The following is a 24,240-nucleotide window of genomic DNA, read 5'->3' as shown; positions in this document are numbered from 1 at the left end:
ATAGAGGGATAGACAGATAGATAATAGCTAGATAGAGGAATAGATAGATGGCTAGATAGATAGATAATGGATAGATATATGGTTAGAGGGATAGATGGATAGATGGATGGATAGATAGATAGATAAATAGATACAGTGCCTTGCAAAGTATTCGGCCCCCTTGAATTTTTCAACCTTTTCCCACATTTCAGGCTTCAAACATAAAGATAAAAATGTTAATGTTATGGTGAAGAAACAACAACAAGTGGGACACAATTGTGAAGTTGAACGAAATGTATTACTTATTTTAAACTTTTGTAAAAAATAATAAACTGAAGATTGGGGGGTGCAATATTATTCGGCCCCTTTACTTTCAGTGTAGCAAACTCACTCCAGAAGTTAATTGAGGATCTCTGAATGATCCAATGTTGTCCTAAATGACTGATGATAATAAATATAAGCCACCTGTGTGTAATCAAGTCTCCGTATAAATGCACCTACTCTGTGATAGTCTCAGTGTTCTGTTTAAAGCACAGAGAGCATCATGAAGACCAAGGAACACAACAAGCAGGTCTGTGATACTGTTGTGGAGAAGTTTAAAGCCGGATTTGGTTACAAAAATATTTCCACAACTTTAAACATCCCAAGAAGCACTGTGCAAGTGATCATATTGTTATGGAATTCCCCATTCCCTGTAGACTGTGAGCCCTCGCGGGCAGGGTCCTCTTTCCTCCTATACCAGTCTGTTTTGTACTGTTAATGATTGTTGTATGTATACACTCTTTCACTTGTAAAGCGCCATGGAATAAATAGCGCTATAATAATAAATAATAATAATAATAAAATAATAATAATAATATGGAAAGAGTATCATACCACTGCAAATCTACCAAGACTTAGCCGTCCCTCAAAAAATGCAGCCAAGATGCCCAAGATCACTCTTGATGAACTGCAGAGATCTACAGCTGAGGTGGGAAAGTCTGTCCAAAGAACAACAATGAGTCGTACACTGCACAAATCTGGCCAAATCTTTATCAAAGAGTGTCAAGAAGAAAGCCATTTCTCAAAGATATCCATAAAAAGTGTTGTTTAAAGTTTGCCACAAGCCACCTAGGAGTCACACCAAACATGTGGAAGAAGGTGCTCTGGTCAGATGAAACCAAAATCAAACTTTTTAGGCACAATGCTAAACAATCTGTTTAGCATGAACGCAACAAAACTCATCACCCTGAACACACCATCCCCACTGTCAAACATGGTGGTGGTAGCATCATGGTTTGGGCCTGCTTTTCTTCAGCAGGGACAGGGAATATTGTTAAAATTGATAGGAAGATGGATGGAGCCAAATACAGGACCATTCTTGAAGAAAACCTGTTGGAGTCTGCAAATGACCTGACGGAGGAACTCCGGCACACTACCCCAAGGAAAGGCAAAGAACAAGAAAAAGAAAAACGTCCTTGCAGTGAAATAAATTTGATTGGTGTACAAGTTGAAAAAAATGGTCAATCTGACATGTTGATCAGTCTGAAAAATTGACAATTCAGCCTATTCGGCTTTCATCAGAAAGGGCTATAAGAATACAAGTAAAACAAAAAAACACCAATTATTACAGATAAATATCTGTGGAAAATAACACAAAACATATCCCATATCATAGAGAGAAATATCATAGATAAATATATCAAAATCATAAAGGGCACAAAATGAAAATATTTAGTATATGGAAAATTCCATTATAAGAGTATTCATTGTCCACCAGGATAATCCAAACAAACAAAATGGGGAATGTGAGTGAATTCAGTGCATGAAATGATCAATCCAAACATATAGCCAGGCCTGGACTGACCATAGGGCAATTCTGGCAAATGCCAGATGGGCCGGTCCCTGTAGTGGGCCGGTGCCTGTAGTGGGCCGCTGTATCTGCAGTCACCGCCGCGCTCCTCAGCAGTGTGTGCATGGCAGGCACACTAGCTGGAGCAGGAGGCAGTGCGCTGTGCTGTACCGGCCCTGCTGTGTGATGGTGTGCCCGGCATGCACACACTGCTGAGGAGTGCGGTGGCGTAAATACATTTGAACAGTGCGCTAGGACTGGGCCCCGCCCCCAACGTGCAGCAAGGTGATGAGATCAGCACCTTGCTGACGTCATCACAGTGCTGCAGACGCCACACAGGAGACATCAGGCAGCGGTAAGCGCTCCATGGAGGAGCCGAAGAGACAGGTTTAATTAATGGGGATGAGTGGGGAGGGGCTGAGGACACATAACTGGGAACATTTGTGAAGGAACACAGCTTTGTGACAGGCAGATGGAGAGTACTGTATTCCGATGGGGGGGGAGGCAGGAGTGTGTAGTGATGGGGTAGTGTAATTTGTGTGTGTAGGGGGTGATGGGGGGGTGCATTGTATTATGTCTGGGGAGGGGGTAATGGAGGGTGCATTGTTGTGTGTATGTGTATGTGTGTGTGTGTGTATGTGTGTGTGTGTGTGTGTGTTTGTGTGTGTGGAGTGGTAATGGGGATGCATTGTATTGTATGTGTGTGTGGGGATGGGTAAAGGGGGTGCATTGTATTGTGTGTGTGTGTGTGTGTGTGTGTGTAGAGTGGTAATGGGGGTGCATTGTATTGTGTGTGTGTGTGTGTGGGGGGGGGGGGCGCGGAGTCATTAAGCAAGGACTAATTAGTGTGATATCAGTGATATTAATCCTGGACCTGACCGCACAGGTACAATCCCCTGTAGTGACTGCAGCGCTTGTAGAGTGATTAGGACACAGGTATGTGGCAGAACAATCCACAAATCAGGGAAGCAAAGAGCAGAAAATACATCAAGGTCTGATACACACTGCAAAAATGTGTCACATAATGCCATACAGTACTCACAAAATGCCATACAGTACTCACATAGTGCCATACAGTACTCACATAATGCCATACAGTACTCACATAGTCCCATACAGTACTCACATAGTGCCATACAATGTCACATTATGCCATACAGTGCTCACATAGTGCCATACAGTGTCACATAGCACCATACAGTGTGACAGAGTGATACAGTGTCACATAGTGCCATAGAGTGTCACATAGTGCCATACAGTACTCACATATACAAGTGCAGAAATATATTACACATTCACCACACGAAAAGTGGGCCTGTGTACGCTCAAATGCCAGGGCTGAATTTTAGTCCCAGTCCGGCCCTGCATATAGCCCTGTCTGATGAAAGCTGAATAGGCTGAAACGTCAATTTTTCAGACTGTTCAATATGTCAGATTGACCATTTTTTTTCAACTTGTACACCAATAAAATGTATTTGACTGCAAGGACGTTGTTTTTTCTTTTTCTTTTCCTCCCCTTGGGGTAGTGTGCTGGAGTTCCTCCTTGAGATTACTATATTTTTCTCCAGAACACCTATATGGTGATGCGGGGCGTTAATCTATAATCTTTGCAAAAGACCTGAAACTGGAACAGAGATTTGTCTTTCAACAAGACAATGGAATGGTTCACAAATAAACATATCCAGGTGTTAAAATGGCCAAGTCAAAGTCCAGACCTGAATCCAATCGAGAATCTGTGGAAAGAGCTGAAAACTGCTGTTCACAAACGCTCTCCATCCAACCTCACTGAGGTTGAGTTGTTGCAAAGGAAGAATGGACAAGAATTTCAGTCTCTCGATGTGCAAAACTGATAGAGACTTACCCCAAGCAACTTGTGCTGTAATCTCAGCAAAAGGTGGCGCTACAAAGTATTAACTTAAAGGGGCCGAGAGTTTGGGATATCTCCACTTGGGTGGTACCAATATAAACGGTTGGCGCATGCAGTGGTGGCTCAGGGGGTTAAGCAATCATTGCTGGTACAGGCAGACCTAGTACTGAAATATGTGTGTAGTAGTGGACCCACAAGAGGAATCATATCTACTAGATATAGGGACCTACTGCATACATATTTGCTTGATAACCCTGTAAACACTAGGACTAAATGGCAGGCAGAGATAGACGGGATCACTGATGAGGTATGGGATAGTGTTTTTGGAATACATATCGAAATTATCAATGAGTGAACCAGCAAGATTATCCCACCTCTACGTGGTGCATAGGGCATATAGATCCCTGCTAATTATGTGTAAAATGGGATTGAGGAGTAACTCCGACTGTCCTAGATGTAATGGAGAAGGTGCCGGCATTTTACACATGATGTGGATGTGCCCCAGGTTGGCACCCTTTTGGATAACTGTTCTTAATAGAATAGAAGGAGCTTATAGATGTAAACTTCCAAGACAACCCCTGGTATATCTTCTAGGTTACGTGGAGGAAATTAGAGTAGACAACAATTTTAAAATAGTGATAGCCAGACTGCTGTATGCGGCAAGGAAAGTAATTGCCAAACACTGGATGCAGGGGGACCCACCGATTAGAGGGGAATTTGTCACATATGTTAATCATATTGTTCGAATGGAGAGAAGCATATATGGGAAAAGGAAACAACTTGCACTTTTTGATAGATTGTGGAATCTGTGGTTGCAATATGGATAAATTAGAGTTGGGAGATGTTGGACTATGGGTAGAGATAGTTAGTTCTATACATTCCAATATATTCTATTGAAGGGTTAAAATGTAAGATCTTTGATAATGATATGGGTAATATGTACGCTGAGGGGGGAGGGGGAGGGGATGTTGGGGAGGGAAAGTTTATAGTTCTGCTTGTTATTGTTGAAAATATAACACATGTTTTGTATACCTGGTGAAAAATAAAAATGTATCTGATTAAGAAAAAAAACCTGGCACCCTTTAGTGACTTTCATGTGGCACTAAAGGGTGCCTAGCATTGTATTTAGCCAAAAAAAATAAATAATTAAAAAAAGCAACGTGGGGTCCCCTCCCATTTTTGATAGCCAGCTAGAATAAAGCAGATGGCTGCAGCCTGTAGAAAACAGCTGGCAGCTTTACCATGGTTGGGGATCCAATTTGGAGGGACCCCAGGCTCTTTTTTATAATTATTTATAAATAAATAATTAAAAACAAAAAAGTGGTGTTCCCCCCAAATTGGTTCACCAGCCTAGGTAAAGCGGACAGCTGTGATCTGGTATTCTCACGGTGGGAAGGTCCATAGTTTTTGGCCCTTCCCAGCCTAACAATAGCAGGCCACAGCCACCCCAGAAGTGGCGCATCCATTAGATGTGCCAATCCTGGCGCTTCGACACAGCTCAGCCTATTGCCCTGGTGCGGTGGCAAACGGGGTAATAAATGGAGTTGATACCTGGTGTGTAATGTCACCTGACATCAAGCCCAGCAGTTAGTGATGTCATGGCATCTATCAGATACCCGAAATCACAACTGTCAGTAATAAAAATAGAAAAAAAAATAGACGACAAAAAAAAGAAATTATTTGAAAAAACACTCCCCAACTTTTCCCTCTTTCACCAATTTATTGTAAAGAAAAAAAAATCCCCTGTAATCCATTTTGGAAGTCCCATGATGACTCTGGACCTTCTAGAATATGGGGGGCACGCTCAGGGAACGTATCCCCCATTTTCTAGGAGTGCAGTCCCTCCATGTGAGGAGTGTGGGTGCAAGGAATCTGCACCTACTCTCTCCGGGCCACATCAGCAGTGTCCATGTAGCCAGCACAGCCATTCTCTCTGAACACAGGAAGCTGAGCTGACCACTGCGCTCTGCGCATGCGCCCCTCATTTATTGTGAAGGAGGAGGGAACGCGGGGATCAACACTGCAAAAAGGTAAAAATACCGGGGGAACACCGGGAAACACTGGGTGGTATGGGGGGGTGACTTAGTTGGACCCGGGGAGGAGTTTTCTGTCGCATGTGTAAAGACACATGCGACAGAAATCAGAGGAAGAGGGTGAATGCGGGCGGTGCGTTGGTGTGCGTCCTGTCATCTTGGATGAATCGGGAGGGTCCAGAAATGCAGTGAAGCACCTTCTATAGGCTGTGCCCATATTGTTTCAGCCTTTTTCCATCCATTTCAGCCTCTTCCTCAGTCACCACAGGTCACCGACAGGTCCAACGTAAAATTTTCTGGTTTCCCATAGACTTGCATTGGGGGTCGGATATTTGCGAATACTCAAATAGCGGCGAGGTATTCGCCAGATATTCGGCAAAGTGAATAATAGGGTATTTGATCATCCCTAATATTTAAACTTTAGGTTTTAAGGGATTTTTATGATTACTTGTTAATCCTATTTATGTAATCCCATGTACATTGAAATTGTTAATTCACAAGCAAAGAAGCAATGGAAAAATCACACATGGTGCTTACTACCATAAAAAGCAATCCTGCTATAGAAATGCCATATGTAAATACGGGGAAAGCTGGACCCCTCTGTCCACCTCCTCCTTGTCTCCAGATATAGTTGGCTAAATTTGCTTCTTTATTTTTTTTGCCAATGGGTTGACGTCATTATTATTTACAGCGTGTTTTTTTTAATTAAATTTTACATCTCTACCATGCCTTGTTTTTTTTAATCTTGACCAATATCACTGTTGCCGCTATACAGTGCCGCTTTTGGCACTTTTTGTTTCTTTTGCTCTCATCCCTTTTGAGTTTTTAGAGAAGAAAACATTTTTTTGGATAAGTATACAAAACTCAACGTTATGACAGCATATACCTATTATTTTGTTGATAAATTTTACATTTTATTGATATACACCTAAGGAGGCTATTATGCCATACTGTAAAATCTCTTGATGAACTCCGTCCATTACTGGGATGGAGTGAAACTCGTTGAGACCCTGAGATCCTTTGATTTGAATCTATTGAATGTCTCAAGGCACCTTACAATGAGAAATAACATATAAGTGCTAATTTATTTCTTAATCCTTTTTCTCATATTGAATAAAAGATCCCTGTGACTGGCAATAGGGAATATAGGGCATATAAGAGTAAACCGCCGAGGAATGGGGCATCGAATAAATAAGGATGTACTCCATTGCTAGGTGGAAGAAAGTGGATTGAGGGACAGTTTAGTGGAATTATACACAAACTGTTACTGCATCTTGGAGACATAAAACTCTTATTTTGTGTGAATTACTTCTGTACTTCCTCATTTGTACATTTATACTGGAACTAATTAACTGGGTGCTTTGAGACATTAAGTGATTTGGTTGCCTTTAATATAGGCTTTCTAGGAGGCCCTTTTATTACAATTGCAGAGGGAAAGTAAGGGTAAGGAAAAGGGAGAGCCGCTGGGGAATGGGGGCATTGGTTAAGTAAGGGTGTACTCCATTGGTAGGCAGGAATACACCCCAATAGGGAAGAATAAGGAAAGGCTAATAAACCCCTCTTTCTGTGCTAATTGTTTAAGGTAGTTGATGAATAAGCTCATGTATTCTCTACCTCTTCAGTGTGTCATAGAATTTGATTAAGAAACTAATGACATCTTGGCAACCTTCACTTTGTGAAATAATTTTTTGGTTTTCTCTTGTTCTGAGTTAAGTTTTTAATGTATATCAATAAAATGTAAATTTTATCAACAAAATAATAGGTATATGCTGTCTCATCCCTTTTGGGCTCTGAAATGTCATTTTCATTACACATCCATTCTTTATATTTTTTTTAAATTGTATTAAGTTGTGTGCGCACGTGTGCGTATTGCATGCATTTACGCTGCGTCTAGCACTGCACTGTAAATGCATGCGTCCTGCGTCCCCGACACAATTTATGAAGATTGTGCATAATCCAGCTGCATGTTGCGTTTGAGAGCGCAGCGATTTGGATGCTGAAATTTTGATCCAAATCACTGTGTTCAAAAATGCAGCAAGTCACTTCTTTCATGTGCTTTGGATACAGCTCCCACTCTGTCTATGGGAGAGGTAGCAGCCATAGCGCATGAAATCGGCATTTTTTCTGCAGAAACACTGCATCCATTATGCAGTGTTTCTGCAGCGATTTGAATCGCGCATAGCTGTCGAATCACTGCAGAATTTTCTGCAGTGACACGACGCAACGTGTGCCCTTACATTATCATTGTTGGGGGTATTGCTTTTGATTTTTTGTTCCAACTACATACAGTATGTGTACCCATTATTTGGTTTGAGCACAGGGTCTATTGCTGGTCATTATCTTGGGCCGAGCTATGTTATTACAGGTGCATCTCAATAAATTAGAATAGTATCAAAAAGTTAATTTATACTAATCACAAATAGGCTGCGGTCCCTGCTCCCGACAGTGATAAATCTTGATCAGGTTGGGTTTGTCATGGGGAGGGAGGCTAGAGATAACTTAATTAAAATGGTGTCTTTGGTGGGTCGGGCGGGGGGGGGCTTCTCCAATGGGCATCCTGTGAATTGATGCCAAAAAAACCTTCAACAGGGTGCATTAGGAGTTCTTGTTTGTCCCTTGTTTGTGGTGTCCCTCTCAGGACTGCAGAACATATATTCTCATTATTCATGGACGATCTTCTTCGATACCTCACATACCCTACAACTAGCCTCTCAAGCATAATGTCAGAATTTCGTGAATATGGACACTTGAGCAACCTTAAAATAAACTCGCACAAATCGGAGATGTTAAATATTAACTTGCCCCGATCCATCGTAGCTCACTTACAAACAGCTTTGCCTTTCAAATGGCAATCAGGGTCCCTTATATACCTAGGAGTTAAAATCTCGGCTGATGTTTTGAGCTTATACTCTCTTAATCTTGTTACTGCCCTACGTTTTGCCGAACGAGATCTCAAGCAGTGGAGTAAGCTGCGCCTATCTTGGTTCGGCAGGATGAGTGCAACCAAGATGGACTTGTTGCCGTGTTTATTATATTTCTTCCAAACCCTTCCCAGCTGTCTACCGATGTCCTTCTATCACCTCAAGAAAGCAATTAGTAAGTTTATCTGGGCATCCAAATGGCCACGTTTGTCTTTCCAACTACTCAACAGCCCTTGGAAGGCCAGAGAGAATTCCTGACTTCCATCTCTATAGTATGGCTTCCTTGGGAACATGCATACTTGACCTATATCACCAGAGAGGTAGGATGAGATGAGTGGACATAGAATATGATATGCCTGGATATAATCCACTGGTCTTTATTTGGTCTCACCATTATGCCCTCCTTCCTTATAAAAAAAATCTAGCCTGCTTTGTTAGTCGAGGCTCATGGTTAAATGTAGAGCTAACTGCCCTATATCTGATTTGTGTTCTTCGACCACAATTATACCTTTCAGTGGCCTTTTTCAGAACTCCCAGGCCCCCTAGATGCGTGGTTCTTCCACAGACAATTGCAGAGTTATATTGGTTCACTATACCCCCAGGAGTATGTCTTTAGGTCATTTATGCCTTTTGAACTACTCTGTTTAGTGAAGGACCCTCTAGAACATACTGTCTCATTGCTTTACAAACGTTCTTGGATAGTAGGATAGCATTATTAGACCCACCCAACTTTTTTTCCTAGTGGGTGGTCAATTTGGGTAGGTCTCTGTCTGAAGAGGATAGGGCCAAAATCTTGCTCTTCATGCAGAGAGCATCACTTAGTTCACTGACTCAGTAGAGGGGGTAAAAGATCCTCTAAAGATGGTACCGGTGTCCCACAGTTGTCCACGCCATGTTCCCAACGATCCTGGACACTTGTTGGAGGTGTTTACGGGACAGAGGTTCGTATATGCACATCTGGTGGGCGTGCAAATCTATTAGAGGCTTCTGGATGGCAGCGTTTGATCTCTTTAACTGGCTTTCAACGTGTAAAGTTAATCCCTCTCCAGAGCTTACGCTCTTATTGCTCTGCAATTTCTCAATATCTCAAAAAAGTCTCTGGCACATCCTAGCAGCAGCAAGAAGACTCATACCCAGATTTTGGAAGCAGACACAGATTCCTTCTAAGGCGGACTTGATTGCAGCATTGAACGACATGTTCAGAATGGAGGAATTGATTGGCCAGGCCACAGATACTTCAACTAGAGTTCTTGATCTGTGGACCCCCTGGATCCTATTCAGAGACTCACCTGATCTGGATTCCTGGCTGGCTGGAGGGGATTGATAACGGGTTGGTGTGAAGATGTAATTTACCCTCTCACTGTATATGCTGTGATACTATGTCATGATATGTATATTTCCCTGGTTGTATTAGTTGTAATTCATGTATTTTCTTGGGGGAGCTACTGGTCTAAAGGTGTCTCTCTCATACAATTGCAGTCTTGGCATCTAATGTGATTATGTAAATAGCCTGTCCTCTTCTATCCAGAGTTGTGTATCCAAAGAAACAACAAAGAGCCAGCACCAATGTGCACTAAGGCATCAAATATTCCAAACTGCATTATAAAAATTTTTTTTTTTTGAGATTTTTGGCAAAAAATTGCAATTTCTTGAGCTGCTTCGCCACGTCACGGCAAATCTCATTTGAAGCAGTCCTACACTAAAATATTTTTATAAAATGTGCCATGCGGCCTCACATATAAATAGCAGAACTGCTCTCAGCAGCACTCACCTGGTCTATTGCAGTCCCGTACCCATGACTGAGTCATGGCTGTGGGCGGGACAGGTCCAAGCAAATGCTGCATGAAGTATATATAGCCTGTGGACAAAGCCTGATGACCCAATGTGAACAGTCACCAAACGCCAAAATCTATACAGATGGAATACATCCCAAATTGGGGTGCATAGCAAGGTGGAGGTCAACCACCGACCAATTCAACAAAGAAACAACAAAGAGCCAGCACCAATGTGCACTAAGGCATCAAATATTCCAAACTGCATTATAAAAATTTTTTTTTTTTTTGAGATTTTTGGCAAAAAATTGCAATTTCTTGAGCTGCTTCGCCACGTCACGGCAAATCTCATTTGAAGCAGTCCTACACTAAAATATTTTTATAAAATGTGCCATGCGGCCTCACATATAAATAGCAGAACTGCTCTCAGCAGCACTCACCTGGTCTATTGCAGTCCCGTACCCATGACTGAGTCATGGCTGTGGGCGGGACAGGTCCAAGCAAATGCTGCATGAAGTATATATAGCCTGTGGACAAAGCCTGATGACCCAATGTGAACAGTCACCAAACGCCAAAATCTATACAGATGGAATACATCCCAAATTGGGGTGCATAGCAAGGTGGAGGTCAACCACCGACCAATTCAACAAAGAAACAACAAAGAGCCAGCACCAATGTGCACTAAGGCATCAAATATTCCAAACAGCATTATAAAAATTTTTTTTGAGATTTTTGGCAAAAAATTGCAATTTCTTGAGCTGCTTCGCCACGTCACGGCAAATCTCATTTGAAGCAGTCCTACACTAAAATATTTTTATAAAATGTGCCATGCGGCCTCACATATAAATAGCAGAACTGCTCTCAGCAGCACTCACCTGGTCTATTGCAGTCCCGTACCCATGACTGAGTCATGGCTGTGGGCGGGACAGGTCCAAGCAAATGCTGCATGAAGTATATATAGCCTGTGGACAAAGCCTGATGACCCAATGTGAACAGTCACCAAACGCCAAAATCTATACAGATGGAATACATCCCAAATTGGGGTGCATAGCAAGGTGGAGGTCAACCACCGACCAATTCAACAAAGAAACAACAAAGAGCCAGCACCAATGTGCACTAAGGCATCAATTATTCCAAACTGCATTATAAAAATTTTTTTTTGAGATTTTTGGCAAAAAATTGCAATTTCTTGAGCTGCTTCGCCACGTCACGGCAAATCTCATTTGAAGCAGTCCTACACTAAAATATTTTTATAAAATGTGCCATGCGGCCTCACATATAAATAGCAGAACTGCTCTCAGCAGCACTCACCTGGTCTATTGCAGTCCCGTACCCATGACTGAGTCATGGCTGTGGGCGGGACAGGTCCAAGCAAATGCTGCATGAAGTATATATAGCCTGTGGACAAAGCCTGATGACCCAATGTGAACAGTCACCAAACGCCAAAATCTATACAGATGGAATACATCCCAAATTGGGGTGCATAGCAAGGTGGAGGTCAACCACCGACCAATTCAACAAAGAAACAACAAAGAGCCAGCACCAATGTGCACTAAGGCATCAAATATTCCAAACTGCATTATAAAAATTTTTTTTTTTGAGATTTTTGGCAAAAAATTGCAATTTCTTGAGCTGCTTCGCCACGTCACGGCAAATCTCATTTGAAGCAGTCCTACACTAAAATATTTTTATAAAATGTGCCATGCGGCCTCACATATAAATAGCAGAACTGCTCTCAGCAGCACTCACCTGGTCTATTGCAGTCCCGTACCCATGACTGAGTCATGGCTGTGGGCGGGACAGGTCCAAGCAAATGCTGCATGAAGTATATATAGCCTGTGGACAAAGCCTGATGACCCAATGTGAACAGTCACCAAACGCCAAAATCTATACAGATGGAATACATCCCAAATTGGGGTGCATAGCAAGGTGGAGGTCAACCACCGACCAATTCAACAAAGAAACAACAAAGAGCCAGCACCAATGTGCACTAAGGCATCAATTATTCCAAACTGCATTATAAAAATTTTTTTTTTTTGAGATTTTTGGCAAAAAATTGCAATTTCTTGAGCTGCTTCGCCACGTCACGGCAAATCTCATTTGAAGCAGTCCTACACTAAAATATTTTTATAAAATGTGCCATGCGGCCTCACATATAAATAGCAGAACTGCTCTCAGCAGCACTCACCTGGTCTATTGCAGTCCCGTACCCATGACTGAGTCATGGCTGTGGGCGGGACAGGTCCAAGCAAATGCTGCATGAAGTATATATAGCCTGTGGACAAAGCCTGATGACCCAATGTGAACAGTCACCAAACGCCAAAATCTATACAGATGGAATACATCCCAAATTGGGGTGCATAGCAAGGTGGAGGTCATGCAGTTTGGAATATTTGATGCCTTAGTGCACATTGGTGCTGGCTCTTTGTTGTTTCTTTGTTGAATTGGTCGGTGGTTGACCTCCACCTTGCTATGCACCCCAATTTGGGATGTATTCCATCTGTATAGATTTTGGCGTTTGGTGACTGTTCACATTGGGTCATCAGGCTTTGTCCACAGGCTATATATATACTTCATGCAGCATTTGCTTGGACCTGTCCCGCCCACAGCCATGACTCAGTCATGGGTACGGGACTGCAATAGACCAGGTGAGTGCTGCTGAGAGCAGTTCTGCTATTTATATGTGAGGCCGCATGGCACATTTTATAAAAATATTTTAGTGTAGGACTGCTTCAAATGAGATTTGCCGTGACGTGGCGAAGCAGCTCAAGAAATTGCAATTTTTTGCCAAAAATCTCAAAAAAAAATTTTTATAATGCAGTTTGGAATATTTGATGCCTTAGTGCACATTGGTGCTGGCTCTTTGTTGTTTCTTTGTTGAATTGGTCGGTGGTTGACCTCCACCTTGCTATGCACCCCAATTTGGGATGTATTCCATCTGTATAGATTTTGGCGTTTGGTGACTGTTCACATTGGGTCATCAGGCTTTGTCCACAGGCTATATATATACTTCATGCAGCATTTGCTTGGACCTGTCCCGCCCACAGCCATGACTCAGTCATGGGTACGGGACTGCAATAGACCAGGTGAGTGCTGCTGAGAGCAGTTCTGCTATTTATATGTGAGGCCGCATGGCACATTTTATAAAAATATTTTAGTGTAGGACTGCTTCAAATGAGATTTGCCGTGACGTGGCGAAGCAGCTCAAGAAATTGCAATTTTTTGCCAAAAATCTCAAAAAAATTTTTATAATGCAGTTTGGAATATTTGATGCCTTAGTGCACATTGGTGCTGGCTCTTTGTTGTTTCTTTGTTGAATTGGTCGGTGGTTGACCTCCACCTTGCTATGCACCCCAATTTGGGATGTATTCCATCTGTATAGATTTTGGCGTTTGGTGACTGTTCACATTGGGTCATCAGGCTTTGTCCACAGGCTATATATATACTTCATGCAGCATTTGCTTGGACCTGTCCCGCCCACAGCCATGACTCAGTCATGGGTACGGGACTGCAATAGACCAGGTGAGTGCTGCTGAGAGCAGTTCTGCTATTTATATGTGAGGCCGCATGGCACATTTTATAAAAATATTTTAGTGTAGGACTGCTTCAAATGAGATTTGCCGTGACGTGGCGAAGCAGCTCAAGAAATTGCAATTTTTTGCCAAAAATCTCAAAAAAATTTTTATAATGCAGTTTGGAATATTTGATGCCTTAGTGCACATTGGTGCTGGCTCTTTGTTGTTTCTTTGTTGAATTGGTCGGTGGTTGACCTCCACCTTGCTATGCACCCCAATTTGGGATGTATTCCATCTGTATAGATTTTGGCGTTTGGTGACTGTTCACATTGGGTCATCAGGCTTTGTCCACAGGCTATATATATACTTCATGCAGCATTTGCTTGGACCTGTCCCGCCCACAGCCATGACTCAGTCATGGGTACGGGACTGCAATAGACCAGGTGAGTGCTGCTGAGAGCAGTTCTGCTATTTATATGTGAGGCCGCATGGCACATTTTATAAAAATATTTTAGTGTAGGACTGCTTCAAATGAGATTTGCCGTGACGTGGCGAAGCAGCTCAAGAAATTGCAATTTTTTGCCAAAAATCTCAAAAAAATTTTTATAATGCAGTTTGGAATATTTGATGCCTTAGTGCACATTGGTGCTGGCTCTTTGTTGTTTCTTTGTTGAATTGGTCGGTGGTTGACCTCCACCTTGCTATGCACCCCAATTTGGGATGTATTCCATCTGTATAGATTTTGGCGTTTGGTGACTGTTCACATTGGGTCATCAGGCTTTGTCCACAGGCTATATATATACTTCATGCAGCATTTGCTTGGACCTGTCCCGCCCACAGCCATGACTCAGTCATGGGTACGGGACTGCAATAGACCAGGTGAGTGCTGCTGAGAGCAGTTCTGCTATTTATATGTGAGGCCGCATGGCACATTTTATAAAAATATTTTAGTGTAGGACTGCTTCAAATGAGATTTGCCGTGACGTGGCGAAGCAGCTCAAGAAATTGCAATTTTTTGCCAAAAATCTCAAAAAAATTTTTATAATGCAGTTTGGAATATTTGATGCCTTAGTGCACATTGGTGCTGGCTCTTTGTTGTTTCTTTGTTGAATTGGTCGGTGGTTGACCTCCACCTTGCTATGCACCCCAATTTGGGATGTATTCCATCTGTATAGATTTTGGCGTTTGGTGACTGTTCACATTGGGTCATCAGGCTTTGTCCACAGGCTATATATATACTTCATGCAGCATTTGCTTGGACCTGTCCCGCCCACAGCCATGACTCAGTCATGGGTACGGGACTGCAATAGACCAGGTGAGTGCTGCTGAGAGCAGTTCTGCTATTTATATGTGAGGCCGCATGGCACATTTTATAAAAATATTTTAGTGTAGGACTGCTTCAAATGAGATTTGCCGTGACGTGGCGAAGCAGCTCAAGAAATTGCAATTTTTTGCCAAAAATCTCAAAAAAATTTTTATAATGCAGTTTGGAATATTTGATGCCTTAGTGCACATTGGTGCTGGCTCTTTGTTGTTTCTTTGTTGAATTGGTCGGTGGTTGACCTCCACCTTGCTATGCACCCCAATTTGGGATGTATTCCATCTGTATAGATTTTGGCGTTTGGTGACTGTTCACATTGGGTCATCAGGCTTTGTCCACAGGCTATATATATACTTCATGCAGCATTTGCTTGGACCTGTCCCGCCCACAGCCATGACTCAGTCATGGGTACGGGACTGCAATAGACCAGGTGAGTGCTGCTGAGAGCAGTTCTGCTATTTATATGTGAGGCCGCATGGCACATTTTATAAAAATATTTTAGTGTAGGACTGCTTCAAATGAGATTTGCCGTGACGTGGCGAAGCAGCTCAAGAAATTGCAATTTTTTGCCAAAAATCTCAAAAAAATTTTTATAATGCAGTTTGGAATATTTGATGCCTTAGTGCACATTGGTGCTGGCTCTTTGTTGTTTCTTTGTTGAATTGGTCGGTGGTTGACCTCCACCTTGCTATGCACCCCAATTTGGGATGTATTCCATCTGTATAGATTTTGGCGTTTGGTGACTGTTCACATTGGGTCATCAGGCTTTGTCCACAGGCTATATATATACTTCATGCAGCATTTGCTTGGACCTGTCCCGCCCACAGCCATGACTCAGTCATGGGTACGGGACTGCAATAGACCAGGTGAGTGCTGCTGAGAGCAGTTCTGCTATTTATATGTGAGGCCGCATGGCACATTTTATAAAAATATTTTAGTGTAGGACTGCTTCAAATGAGATTTGCCGTGACGTGGCGAAGCAGCTCAAGAAATTGCAATTTTTTGCCAAAAATCTCAAAAAAATTTTTATAATGCAGTTTGGAATATTTGATGCCTTAGTGCACATTGGTGCTGGCTCTTTGTTGTTTCTTTGTTGAATTGGTCGGTGGTTGACCTCCACCTTGCTATGCACCCCAATTTGGGATGTATTCCATCTGTATAGATTTTGGCGTTTGGTGACTGTTCACATTGGGTCATCAGGCTTTGTCCACAGGCTATATATATACTTCATGCAGCATTTGCTTGGACCTGTCCCGCCCACAGCCATGACTCAGTCATGGGTACGGGACTGCAATAGACCAGGTGAGTGCTGCTGAGAGCAGTTCTGCTATTTATATGTGAGGCCGCATGGCACATTTTATAAAAATATTTTAGTGTAGGACTGCTTCAAATGAGATTTGCCGTGACGTGGCGAAGCAGCTCAAGAAATTGCAATTTTTTGCCAAAAATCTCAAAAAAATTTTTATAATGCAGTTTGGAATATTTGATGCCTTAGTGCACATTGGTGCTGGCTCTTTGTTGTTTCTTTGTTGAATTGGTCGGTGGTTGACCTCCACCTTGCTATGCACCCCAATTTGGGATGTATTCCATCTGTATAGATTTTGGCGTTTGGTGACTGTTCACATTGGGTCATCAGGCTTTGTCCACAGGCTATATATATACTTCATGCAGCATTTGCTTGGACCTGTCCCGCCCACAGCCATGACTCAGTCATGGGTACGGGACTGCAATAGACCAGGTGAGTGCTGCTGAGAGCAGTTCTGCTATTTATATGTGAGGCCGCATGGCACATTTTATAAAAATATTTTAGTGTAGGACTGCTTCAAATGAGATTTGCCGTGACGTGGCGAAGCAGCTCAAGAAATTGCAATTTTTTGCCAAAAATCTCAAAAAAATTTTTATAATGCAGTTTGGAATATTTGATGCCTTAGTGCACATTGGTGCTGGCTCTTTGTTGTTTCTTAGAGTTGTGTATCCAGTCTGTAATTGCATTGGCCAGTGAAGGAATAGTCATTGTTCTGCACAGCAGGGGATCCCTTCATCTACTGTGGCTGGCAGACATATCGGAGCCCTGTGATGGACCAAACCATTGATGATAGGATGTGTGACCCCTACCCCCTGAACAAACATGGTGGGCTGGTCAAGGAGCACAGACAATGCATTTCCCTTTTTGTAACTTCAGAGTGAGCTGAAACTTGAAGGGAGCAGGAGCTCCAGCCTGTGTGGCTGTGGACACGGACGGAGCTAGGCCTGTGTGGCGGCCCGTGGGATTGTGTGGAACTCTTTGGACTACTGTAAGGACGATTGCTTTGTAATCCGGTCCGAGGATTGTCGGGAAGGGCCCCCGAATCTGTTTTACGTGGACTTATCGTGTGCTGTTCCAGTGTTCTTGTGAATAAACCTGTTGGATCGTCCCTCGGCCTTGTCCATCCTTTGCTCTGTTGTACACGCCCGTCACAAACTGGTTGGCAGCGCTGGGATCAGAGCAGAAGGAATGGAGGACAATGGCTCAACATCAGGAACCAGCACTGCAGAGTACAAGACCTGGACTTTGGGGAGCCTGCAATCAAAGGCCCGTGAAGTAGGAGTTCGTTTCAAAGGACTCTCCAAGGAGCAGCTGATTGAGGCGCTAGAAGGAGTCTGCTCGCAAAATGACGTGGAGGAAGGATCCTCACAGCAAAGGGAGGAAAGACGGGAGCTGGAGGTAAATACCCAAAAAAGTCAATGGATTGTGTGGTACAAGGAAAAGATGGCACTGCTTGGAGATGAGGCCACCATAGAAGATAAGAGGGAGGCCATGCGTGGAGCTGAAGAGAAGGAGCGCAGGATGGAGGAGATGGCATTGCTGGATAAGCAGCTCGCTGTGGAAGCCGCGAGAGGTTCCAGACAGACTGTAACCCCAGCACCCATCATGAGGGAACTTCCCAGAGTGTCCCGCAAAGACTTCAAGCAGTTTAATGAGGCTGCTGGTGACATTGAGGGCTTCTTCCAGGACTTTGAGCATCAGTGTCGATTAATGGAAGTCCCAGAAAGGGAGCGCGTCCGGCATCTGGTTGGGCTCCTAGAGGGGGGAGCTGCTGAAGCCTATAGAGCTATGGACCCTCGGTGGAACTGTGAGTATGCGGAGATTAAACAGACTATTCTAAAACATTATGCTGTGACCCCAGACACTTACAGGACTCCGTTCCGTGCTTTAGCCTGTGATGGGGAAGTGTCTTTTAAGATATATGCTCATAGACTCAAACAAATATGTAATCGCTGGCTGGAGGCAGAGGAGGCCTTATCTTGGGAGACCTTCCTGCAGGTCATCCTAAAAGAACAATTCTTTGCCCAGTGCCCCGCTGAGATCCGGGAATGGGTGCGTGAGAGAAAACCAGCGACAGTGGAGGAAGCTGCTGCTCTCGCTGATGAGGCTCTCACCATCAAGCCTCAGTGGAGGATTCTGTTGGAGGATGGAGAGACGCCTAACAGCTCCACAACACCGGATGCCCCCAGTTATTCTGTCCCCATTGTTCCCCGTTCCTCTAAGCCACCACATGTTGATACCCGTGTTAATGTGCCTCCAGTTGCTTCTACTGCACTTTCTGGAATACGCCGGGGAGAGGAAGTAACAGAGCGCAGGTGTTATGTTTGTAGGCATCCCGGGCATTTGCAGGCCTCATGCCCAGCCAGGCCATGGAGGAATCATCCTCAAACCCCTACAGCACCTTCAGGTGGGAGCCGGCCTCCAAGTTCCCCTACCCCTTACCCAAGAGGACGCCTTGGATGGAGGGAGACCCAGCTCAGATGCTATCAATGTGGACAGCCAGGGCATCGGCAAGTCTCCTGCCCAGCTGTTCAAATGAGAACTGATCCTGCACCCAATCGGATTGTTAATTATTTACAGCCCAGTGCCATGGAGGAAGATGTGGCACCGTTATGTGAGGACTGGCCTAGTGACTCAGCCCCCCATGTTGCACCACCAGGAGTTTACGGGGTGCGACCCGCAGTTATGACGACTTCTGCTCATCGAGGTAAGCACTTGCAGGAGGTTGTGCTGGATGGACAGAGACTTGTTGGATTTTGTGACTCGGGTGCTTTCCTCACACTGGCTGATCCCCGAGTGGTTCGGCCTGAGGCAATCCATAGAGGACCTGGGATCGTTATTGAACTGGCTGGTGGACAATGGAGGACTATTCCCACAGCCACTGTGGATCTGAACTTTGGTTTTGGGGTCAAGCGATGTGTGGTTGGGGTGATGGGTGGTCTGCATGCAGCTGTTCTCCTGGGCAATGATGTGGGAGAGCTACGATGCCAATTCGTGGCTGCATGAAGCCACATGTAAGTAACGCTCTGCCTGCGTGTACTTAACCAGTGACCTGTAGAGGTCCCTAGTACGTACACAAGTTGGGAGGGGGAGGGATTGTGAAGATGTAATTTACCCTCTCACTGTATATGCTGTGATACTATGTCATGATATGTATATTTCCCTGGTTGTATTAGTTGTAATTCATGTATTTTCTTGGGGGAGCTACTGGTCTAAAGGTGTCTCTCTCATACAATTGCAGTCTTGGCATCTAATGTGATTATGTAAATAGCCTGTCCTCTTCTATCCAGAGTTGTGTATCCAGTCTGTAATTGCATTGGCCAGTGAAGGAATAGTCATTGTTCTGCACAGCAGGGGATCCCTTCATCTACTGTGGCTGGCAGACATATCGGAGCCCTGTGATGGACCAAACCATTGATGATAGGATGTGTGACCCCTACCCCCTGAACAAACATGGTGGGCTGGTCAAGGAGCACAGACAATGCATTTCCCTTTTTGTAACTTCAGAGTGAGCTGAAACTTGAAGGGAGCAGGAGCTCCAGCCTGTGTGGCTGTGGACACGGACGGAGCTAGGCCTGTGTGGCGGCCCGTGGGATTGTGTGGAACTCTTTGGACTACTGTAAGGACGATTGCTTTGTAATCCGGTCCGAGGATTGTCGGGAAGGGCCCCCGAATCTGTTTTACGTGGACTTATCGTGTGCTGTTCCAGTGTTCTTGTGAATAAACCTGTTGGATCGTCCCTCGGCCTTGTCCATCCTTTGCTCTGTTGTACACGCCCGTCACAGTTGGAACTGATTATCCCCTTCCTGGGTGGATGCTTGCTCAGTTAGTATGGAGCATTTGTTTTCCCTCTGACTTCCCAATTCGTTCAACTCATGAATCCTCCCTCTCAAGTCCTTGTTTAATTGCCCCTCCTGCGCTCTTTTCGCTACTCAGATCTTTTCTAACTTTTTTTTCTCTTCTTTCAACCTTCCGTGCTTTCACGGGTGGAATCTTATATTCTATGTTAAAGGTGGCGTTACACGCTACGATTTATCTGATGATATGTCGTCAGGGTCACGGGTTCCGTGACGCACTTCCGTCATCGTTAGCGACGTCGTTGCATGTGAAACCTACGTGCGACTCCGAACTATTGCAAATAGGTTGAAAATCGTTGATCGTTGACATGTCGTTCATTTTCAAAATATTGTTCATCGTTTGGAATGCAGCAGACATATTGGTATGTTTGACACCCTGCAAACGATGAACAACATCCACACGACTGCCTTGGCCACACAATATATCGCTGAACGATTTTGCGTCGCTTGTGAGATCATTACGCGTGACCGCTAATAAACGAACTATGTGCGATCTCATCAAATCGTAACTACGATCAGGGCATGTCACATCGCTAATGAGATCGTCAGATAAATCGTAGCGTTTAACGCGGCCTTTACTGTTGTGACACAAATGATATCTCTGACCATGTAATCATATGCTTTGTCATTATAGATGAGTTTATATAATTGTTGGAATGGCTATGTAACAATGGCGTTGTTCTTTTTGAAATATTGCAATAAATCTTAATTAGAATTAAAAAGTTAATTTATTTCAGTAATTCAATACAAAAAGGGAAACACATATATTATATAGAGTCATTACAGAGTGATCTATGTCAAGTGTTTATTTCTGTTAATGTTGATGATTATGGCTTACAGCCAATGAAAACCCAAAAGTCATTACCTTGGTCCAGGAAAGGCACTTCTGGCGTTGTCTATTGGTCATGAGTGACTTGACATAAGGAATGCAACAGCTGTAGCCCATATCCTGAGTACGTCTGTGTGTGGTGGCTCTTGAAGCACTGACTCCTGCAGCAGTCCACTCCCCGTGAATCTCCCCCAAATTTTTAAATGGCCTTTTCTTAACAATCCTGTCAAGGCTGGGATTATCCCAGTTGCTTGTGCACCTTTTTCAACCACACTTTTTCCTTCCAGTCAACTTTATATTAATATGATAGGATACAGCACTCTGTGAATAGCCAGGTTCTTTAGCAATGACGTTTTGTGGCTTACCCTCCTTGTGAAGTGTGTCAATGACTGCCTTCTGGACATCTGTCAGTCAGCAGTCTTCCCCATGATTGTGTAGCCTACTGAACCAGACTAAGGGACCACTTTAAATGCTCAGGAAGCCTATGCAGGGGATTCGTGGTAATTATTCTAATTTTCTGAGATAATGACTTTTGGGTTTTCATTGGCTATAAGCCATACTCATCAACATTAACAGAAATAAACACTTGAAATAGATCCCTCTGCTTGTAATGACTCTATATAATATATGCATTTACCTTTTTGTATTGAATTACTGAAATAAATTAACGTTGTGATGATATTCTAATTTATTGAGATGCACATGTATATACACCTTTTGATGTTTTTAATCTGTGTTATATTTATTCTTTTTTTCATTATGTTTTATATTTTGGATGTGCACAGTCCTCCTTTTGCATATACTTTTTACTTTCCATCGGTTGATTTTGTATCTTTGACTAAGGTTAAGTTCACACAGGGCATCTTTTGCTGCGTTTTTGGTGTGTTTTTGAGGTCACAATGATGCACCAAATTGCGCTATTGTTTTTTTTCTCCCATTATTCCAAGAGCCAAAACCTTTTTATTTTTATGTCAAAATAGCCATGTGACGGCTTTTATTTTGTGGGATGAGTTGTACTTTTGAGTGACACTTTTCATTTTTTTCATATGGTATGCTGAAAAGTGGCATGGTCCCCATCCTGTGCTCATTAAATGCTGATGTCACAGATTAACAGTGGCATTTAACAGGTTAAGAGCCACAAAAAGAACTTCACTCCACCAGTGTCTGTTAGACCCGCAACACACATCCGTTTTTTTTGTACGTGTGCGGTACGTATTTGCGCGTACCGGAGACACGTACACACGGAGACCCATGTTATTCAATGGTAGATGGCACACGTACGTAAAATCACACGGAATGTGTGTCCGTGTCGTAAGTACGTGTGTGCGCTTTTCTACACGGACGACATGTCCGTTTTTTGCCGGCAACACGCAGGCACGGACCCGCTTTAGTCTATGGGTCCGTGCCTGCACAGACCGCACACGGAGTATGTCCGTGTTCAGCACGTATCGTCCGTGTCCGTTTTTCATCACAAAATCTGAAACACTTGTTACCAATCTATCAGGTCAATTGTAGGCCATTAATTCTGGCGCCAAACGTACATTTCCTGTGTCATTTGCACGCCAGACAGCAGCTGGGCACCTGTCCTCTCACTGCAGGGGAACTTTGAGCACAGAGAACAACACAGGTACTGAGCATGGCACCCAGAATCGATACAGAGAGGCTGATTGGAGAAGTAGAGAGGCATCCAGAGCTGTGGAAAACACGTGTTGATGGCTATCATGACAGGTTAATGGTGGAACGAGCATGGATGGCTGTGGCAGAGATAGTCTACCCTAGGAATGGATGGTCTCAATGTACCCCTGGAAAGAAAAATAGATATGGTGAGTACAGATATTTGCATTGCTTCTGTCTTTACCTACATGTGCACATTCTGGAGGCAGATTAGAAACATATTTGTATAGTTTTTGGCATGTATTAATGGGCCTGACTCATTTTGAGATACACTTGAGACTCACAAACAGGAGAGTGTATTTATTTGGCCTTTTGAAGTATTCATTGCAGTTTACTAGTAATGTCAGCATGTGTATATGTGGTCTGCAAAGCATTTTATGCATGTACAAAAGGCATTTCAGGGTGGTTAAGCCACTATTAAACATGTTTGGGGTTTTTTTTGGTTTGCATTTCTGTGCTTTTTCTATTGCAAATGTGCTGTGAATTGTCTATACATTTTGAGTTGTATTTCTATGTTTGGTTTATTATGCATGTTCCTTGGTGTTCCCATGTCTGGAATGGTAACAGTAATGTGTAGTGTATAATGGAAAATCTATGTGGGACATATGGCACTTCATGGGTTAGTAGTCATTTTGTTTCTCATGGCTTTCTGTAGGTTTTTTTTTTTAACATTTAAAAGGAGATAAATGATTATTCAGTGGTTTAAGATTTTTACTGGTGAACTTGTTTTCTTTCTCATGCTTATTGTGTAAAGAAAAAATCCCTTTCGGCGCTTCCGGAGGATAAATGGGATATCAGTGCAAGTTTGCAAAAACTTCAAGAACAAGGGTTTATTAATAGGTTCAATAAAAAACAGACAATTACGGACAACGCGTTTCAGCTAACAAAAGCCTTCATCAGGTATAGTCTACATTGCTGGTATTAAGAAAATCTAATTTATAGACTGATCTGTCTATGTGTATGATGTAGGCGAGTATGAGGAACATGGGTGTGTACTTCCAATTAGATTATCACTCAACCTCAAGAGGTAAATGGTGGTTCTTGTGCTGAAATCCTTATATGGATCATGTGTAGGGGCAAGCAAATATTGCTGCTATGCATGAATGATACAAATTATGATTGAAAAAGAAAAAAAATTCTAATTATTAATAAAGAAAATTTTGGTGTTTAAAATATGCGGTGATATAAAACACAATAAATTATTCAGATTAAAAACACAATTTTTTTTATTTTTTTTTATTTTTTCTTTCCCCCTTTTGCTCTCTCCCTTTCCTTCCCTTTTCCTTTAGAGAATAGTTTAAAATTCATGCACTTATATAAAAATCACTTGCAGAT

The sequence above is a fragment of the Anomaloglossus baeobatrachus genome, chromosome 3 (genome assembly GCF_048569485.1).
Source record: "Anomaloglossus baeobatrachus isolate aAnoBae1 chromosome 3, aAnoBae1.hap1, whole genome shotgun sequence".
Lineage (NCBI taxonomy): Eukaryota > Metazoa > Chordata > Amphibia > Anura > Aromobatidae > Anomaloglossus > Anomaloglossus baeobatrachus.
This window is presented reverse-complemented; position numbering follows the sequence as displayed.